The 7,427-nt window shown below is 35.5% G+C and overlaps 1 protein-coding gene across 3 annotated transcripts in view; it reads right to left on the bottom strand.

The window, feature by feature from the left end:
• The window catches only part of LOC115216737, a 53,966-nt gene that overhangs the window by 43,514 nt on the left and 3,025 nt on the right, over positions 1 to 7,427 (bottom strand). Inside the window, exon 1 of one of the 3 annotated variants that reach the window (XM_029786285.2) lies at positions 6,871 to 7,029. The exons of the other annotated variants lie outside the window; for them this stretch is intronic. The gene's annotated coding sequence lies outside the window, so the exon portion shown is untranslated. Of the gene's footprint in view, positions 1 to 6,870; positions 7,030 to 7,427 lie in introns of those variants that run through there. 3 annotated transcript variants of the gene reach the window in all.

Below are 7,427 nucleotides of genomic sequence, written 5' to 3'. Positions count from 1 at the left end.
GAGTCTCTTTAAATTCATAGCTGATTTCAACAGCAATAAATTAGCTGTTTTACTAGTCAAAGAATAATATTCTCCTCTAGTTCCTAGATGCCTGTAAATTAAAACCAGACTTGCCGTCTACTAATTCTTCTGTATAACTAGAACCCTTTTTTTCTTTTTCTTTTTTTCCCTTCTTTCCTATTTCTTTCTCTTTTCTCTTTTTTTTTCTTCTTCTTATTCTCTTTTTCCTTTTCTCTTCTCTTTTAGTCCCCCCCCTTTTTGCTCCCTCCTCCTTTATTTTCTCTCTTTTCTTCTCTTCCTTCCCCTTTTTCTGTTCTTTGCCTCTCTAGAAAGCCCTTCAGCCTTTAAAAGTTAAATAGCTACAGCCTCTTGTAAATAGCAGTAATGTGATTAATGTGGCAAATACCTAATCATATAACAAGAATTGATACCTACCTCATTGTGTTCAACCATTGATAAATTTATCGCCTGTGAATATGAAATTCCTCTTCATTTCTCTGGAAATTTACATCTACACCATTGGAAATTGTGCATCTATACAAAGGATTAATTCACCCTCTCTGTAATGCTAATAAGCAGGAATTGAGACCCACCCCGTTGATTAACAATGGATAAATTTGTCGTCTGTGAGTATGTAATCCCTCCTCATATCTCTGGAAATTCATATGTGCACTATGGATTAGGTCACCTTCTCTGTGATGATGCTATTAAAACTTTTTTAAAATCTGTGATAAGACTGTACATCATCTTTAAAGAACTTTAATGAACTTTGGAAATCTGTTTATGTTACTTAATTATCTACATCACTTCATGAGTATAGCCTCAACCACTAGGATGTCTAGAGAACTCACATGTATTTTAGCTGATGAGTACAGGACACGTTTATATGCTGTAATTTTTGCAACTTTTAATAAAGCCTGTCCTTGTATGAAACGATTGTACTAAAAACCTATCCATTCTTGTTGCTTCTTTCTCGCTTATAATCACCCCACATTACTGTATTGTTAAAACAGTATAGTTTTTTTTTGGTGCATCTAAGTTAGGTACCATATTCAAGTAAATTCATTTAAATTAACTTGAATCTTTATTGCTTTTATATATATATATATGTATAAAAAATATATATAAAAATACAAAATGGGACAAGAACGCAAAACATTCAAATAGACGACACAAAAAACGGACGAGTCATTCGAAGCCTTTAATCTTCAGTCAAGAACCGGATCATCCTCGCAATTTCGGCTGAATCATATACATAATTTATACATATATATATATATATATATATATATATATATATTATATATATATATATATATATATATATATATATATATATATACACAATATATATATGTATACAGAATATATTCGTGTGTGCATGTGTATGTGTGTGTCTGTATATGTGTGTATGTATGTAACTTTTTTTTATGTAATGTATAAATGTACTTGCACACACCTGATACACGGATCAAGAGCAGTGAATGTAATACCAACAAGATGAACAAACGAGACAAGGGAAAGATTTCAAATTTAAAACTACGCACAAGCGAATGCAAAGATCTCATCTGAGAATCAAGTTATTTAATGAATTGTTTATGGCGGATGCTGTGCCTTTACTAATAAATTTGCACGTAGGAGATAAGACGTTAGTTTACGTAAAGGAGATAAGGTGTACTGTTACAAAGAGGCTAATTTACACACACACACACATCACCACCACCACCACCACCACTACCTATTTCTTTATTACCCACAAGGGGTTAAACACAGAGGGGACAAACAAGGACAGACATAGGTATTAAGTCGATTACATCGGCCCCAGTGCGTAACTGGTACTTAATTTATCGACCCCGAAAGGATGAAAGGCAAAGTTGACCTAGACCGATCTTCGTTTCCAGAGCTCTGCCGTAATGGCTTTACAGGAGGCCAGCGAGGCTTACTTGGTCGGTCTACCACTACCACCACCACCATACCACACACGCTCGCACACTCACCCAGGTATGCTGTGTGCGCGCTTGTCCACTTGTATATGTATATGTATAACAAATCACATGGAGGAAAACTTGTTTTGAGCTATTTAAGACCGTACAAAAGCTGCCTTTCATATTTTTCATAGCTTCTTATATCTCTTAATTGCGTATCCTGTTTGTGAACCGTCAAAACGTTCGGCTGCATTTCATAATAGGCAACACTATCCAGAAATATGATGAATGCGAATGAATAGACCGGAATATAAATGACAAAAACGATGACAGATAATATTATTGCATTTTCCTTCAACGCATGGTATTAGGTCAATCTACTTGACCGAAAGTACCGCTCCGAAATATGTATGTATGTATGTATTCATACATGTATATGTATGTATGTATGTATGTATGTATGTATGTATGTATGTATGTATGTATGTATGTATGTATGTGTATATATATGTATGTATATGTATGTATGCATTCATGCATGTATATGTATGTGTGCGTGTGTATGTGTCTATGTATGTATGGAATATTTCAATTTGATAAAACATCGAAAGAGTATCTATATTTATAGAGGTAATTATACGAGTCAAATATTTATACATACGTACATACATACATACATACATACATACATACATACATACATACATACACACATTCCTGTCACAACCTGGGACCTTGAAGAGTGTTTTAATGCAAGAAAGTATACTAGTCCCTTAATATTTTATATTCAATATTTCATCTATTCAATAAGACAATCAATACTTCATTTCATTTTACTATATATACTATTTATACTATATATATTCTATATTCTACATTACATTAATATTATAAAGAATATAAATAAAAATAAAAAACAGAGTTGGAATTTCTTTGAATAATATATATCCTTCTATACACAATTATACAAACTCCTTTACATATATATATATATATATATATTTCTTTTATTCTTTTACTTGTTTCGGTCATTTTGACTGCGGTCATGCTGGAGCACTGCCTAAAGGGTTTTTAGCTGAAGCAGTCGACCCCCAAGACTTATTCTTTGTAAGTCTAGTACTTATTCTATCGGGATCATTTGCCGAACCGCTAAGGGACGTAAATACACCAACATCGGTTGTCAAGCGATGGAAGGGGGGACAAACACAGACACAAAGACACACACACAAATAAATATATATACATGTATATATACCACGAGCTTCTTTCAGTTTCCGTCTACGAAATCCAGTCACGAGACTATGTAGAAGACACTTGCCCAAGGTGCCACGCAGTGGGACTGAACTCGGAACCATATATATATATATATAGTTGTGTAGGTATCAAGGTAGAGGGGTTTAATACTTCTAAATGATAATTATCTCTGCTTCTTCCTTCTTTATTACCTATCTAATTAAAGACATGCCAGCGTAAACCACGAGTTTCCCATTGTTGTTTTATCCATTTTCTTATACACACACACACACACACAGATATAATATATATATATATATATATATATATATATATATATATATATATATATAATATTATATATATTATTATATATACATAATATATGTATATACATATATATAACATACATATATGTATACATATATATATATACATACTACATATATATATATATATATATATAATATATATATATATATTATATATAATATATATATATATATATATATATATATATATATATCTAATGTAGGATAAAATTTTTCGAACAAACACACACATACATATATATATATATAAATGTCCACGCACACAGACGTACATACATAAGTATCTGAAAGTGTGTGAGTACGCGTGTATGTGTGTGGGTATATGTATGTGTGTGTGTATGTATGTATGTGTGTGTATGTATATATATATATCGGTGAAGTGGATGCGATTAATGACCCTCTTTTACAGTTGTAAATTAATGTTTGCCGGCAAATGATTACGGAACGGAAAAGAATCCTTGAGGGACTATGTTTTAAGGAAGAACAACGAGCTTTAGTGGCCAGGACGGTGCCTGCTCGAATGAATGCAACATGAATGGCTAGGGAGGAGAGGCGAGTGAGTCGCAACGCATGAGTAGAGTTGACACGTGATCTGCCAGCTCTGAGGGGCGAAGTTTCTGTCGTAGTTGCTGAAGACAACAAACAGAAGTTGAAGTGTTTTGATGAGTGACATGATGCCCAACCAATCGAATAGTTGCAGTGTAGCATCCTTGGATGCAGTATATCATCTCTCTCCATAGTGTAGCAGCACTGTCTCAAATGTGGGTCTCAACAGACTGCTGTAGAGAGATAATGGTGGTTGTTTGGGGGATGAAGTACTTTCTGGCTCAGAGAAGGGAAGCTAACCTTTATGGTTAGATCTTCGCTACCTTGAGGTTGAGATCTCCAGGAGAGTTCCTTAACAATGGTAATGCTAGCATTTATAGTGACTGTCATCCGCGCTAGCTAGTCGTGACTAGTCGATCCTACAACGACTACCTATCAAAGTAAATAAAACACAAAATAATTTTTTTTTACAGAAAGTAAATAATTTTTTTTAAAACAAAGTACGTAAATAAAACACAAAAATACAAAGTAAATAATTTTTTTAAAACAAAATAAAACAAAGACACAAAGTAACGATCGACTAGTCACGACTAGCTAGCGCGGATGCGCGAGTGCGCGCGCCGGGACCACTCTTCTTAAGTAGTACCGCGTGTGTGTGTGTGTGTGTGTGTGTGTGTAAGGATTCAGTGTTGCTTTTGGTAGGTGGAGTAATTGTGACACTATACTTTAAAATTTAGCAGGAAGTATCAAGATTACATAAAGATGAGTCTATGGCACACAACGTTATGACTGAAAATGAAAGTGGCAGCGTATGGATAGGAGTAGGCGTTGTTAGAGGCAATGAAAAATGGGTCATTAATGTTTTAGGGGAAATGTTTTGGGGAAAAAAGTCAGGGCACATCTGGCTTGAGAGTGTGCTCCTGTAGGAGATCGATTCATCTGCACACACCTACGATCCGAAAAGCGAAAGACGGATGGAACCGCGGTAGACAGTTTAGCGAATAGATTTGCATGACAAACATACTTGAATACTTTGATGATATCAAGTACAGCGCAATGTTTCCATTAAATTTCTCGAGGATAAGATGGCACATTTGCATGGGGAGACAGGGAAGTAGGACACTACCCCCACTAGATCTAATTTTGTGAAAGGCTCAGCGCTGGTCATTAAAGAAACAGAGGGATCGAAGTAATCGGAGAATGTGGTCGTTAATAATTCTCTTTCTCAAGTAGTTTGGAAGTGTTAGTAATGAGAGCGATAGTTAGACAGTTGACGATGAGAGAGGAAATGTTTTGCTTGGGGATGAAATGCACGAAGGTGTCCCTTTTTGGAAACAAACAGTAGAGTATTTCCATAGATTGGGATAGTTCCACAAGGACAGAGTGTGTGTGTGTGTGTGAGAGAGAGAGAGAGAGAGAGAGAGAGAGAGAGAGAGAGAGAGATGTTGCCAAGTTGCTGAGAATGAATTTGATGTTATGGATTAAATGTAGATAAACAGAAAGTGACACTGCAAGCTTTTTGCGCTGATTCAAGCTCTAATTCAAAGCTCTGTCTGGCCTTCTGACATGCTATGTCACGCTTACTTGAACAGAGAATTGCATTAAAAGTACACGTGTTTCAGGAATACCTAGCCACTAACGCGCTCATTTAACATGCTCGTGGTTTACGTGATCGAGTAATACATCGAAATCGACAGTAAATGCATAGATGTTTTATAAAGAGCTTCTCCTACGAAGTCCCATACCGCATAATAAAGGAAATGTTTAAGGAAATGTTTAAAAAAGACAAAAAATGATTGAAAATATTTGCATAACTGTGTGGTAAGAAATTTGCTTCCCAATCACATGGTTTGGGTTCAATCCCACAGCATGGCATCTTTAGTGCCTTCACCTATAGCCCCAGGTTGACCAAAGCCTTTTGAGTGGATTGGTTGACGATGTATGTGTGTGTGTGTAAGCTTTGTGTATGTATGTATATATATATATATATATATATATATATATATATATTAGGGAGAGAGAGAGAGAGAGAGAGAGAGAGAGAGAGAAATATGAATGTATATCTATCCCCCCCCTCTCTCTCTCTCTCTTCTCTATATATATATATTATATATAATATATATATATAATCTGTGTTTGGTGTGTGTATCCATGTATGTATTATATATATATATAATATAATATATATACACTTTATTAAAGCAGCAGAAAATTCAACAAAATCTGTTACTCTGAGTTTCTCGTTGCCGTTCATCAGACAGTTTTTGTATGTATGTATAAAGTTAATCCAAACAAGAAAACAAAGAGAAAACACAACGCGAGGACGTGGAACAAATATAGTATTATTGGACGCTCTCTCTCTCTCTCTCTCTCTATCTCTCATCACTCTCTCTCTCTCTCTCTATATATATATATATATATAGAATATGTATATATATGGAATATGTATATCTATCTATCAATCTATCTATCTATCTATCTATTTATCACTCTCTCTCTATGTATGTATGTATGTATGTATGTATGTATGTATGTATGTATCTATCTATATGTGTGTGGTGTGTGTGTGTGTGTGTGTGTGTGTGTGTGCAACCTAGTGCTGTGGCGAAAAGAACGATAGAATAAGCAACGGGTTTAAAAACAAGTAATGTGGTCGATTTATTGGAATTAACCTTTCAAGGCGGTGATCCCCCCCCCCCATCATGACCGCAATCCAATGACTGAAACTAGTTAAAGGTAATCGTATAATTTCTCATATATGAATCAAGAATAGGACAAAAAAATGAAATACCCCAGCCACACACACACACACACACACAAAAAGAGAAATATACCTTATGTATTCATTTAGTTATTAGGGGTTTGAAGGAAGGACAGCTATTCGAAAAATCCGCTTTAGGAATAGTAATCTCACCGTGTCTTATCGTAGAAACGAATTTGGAACGACGTGGTTAGTAACACACGTCTATAATAATTTGTTGAAATCTAGAACACGACGAAATATACTCTCCCGTGTATTCCTCTCCCTCCCGTATATATTCCTCTCCCTCCCGTATATTCTGACACGCACACATACACACGCGCACAAAACTCCCCGCACGCACGCACGCACGCACCACGCACGCACGCACGCACACTCTCACACATACACACACACACGCAATCACACAGCTATACACACATTCCATCTTCCGCCTTACGTAACGTGGGAGAGGATGAAAGAGAGAGAGAGAGAGAGACAAACAGACTGATAGAGAGTGACAGAGAGAAACAGACAGACATTGATAGAGAGAGAGAGAGAGAGAGAGAGAGAGAGAGACAAATGTATTCAGATAATGTTACATGTTCAGTCTATAATTTCTTTTGAGTGTGTATGTGTTTATATGTATGT

The sequence above is a fragment of the Octopus sinensis genome, linkage group LG10 (assembly GCF_006345805.1).
Source record: "Octopus sinensis linkage group LG10, ASM634580v1, whole genome shotgun sequence".
NCBI classification, from domain to species: Eukaryota; Metazoa; Mollusca; class Cephalopoda; order Octopoda; family Octopodidae; genus Octopus; species Octopus sinensis.
The sequence above is the reverse complement of the archived record's forward strand: the minus strand, read 5'-3'. Positions and strand labels throughout refer to the sequence as shown.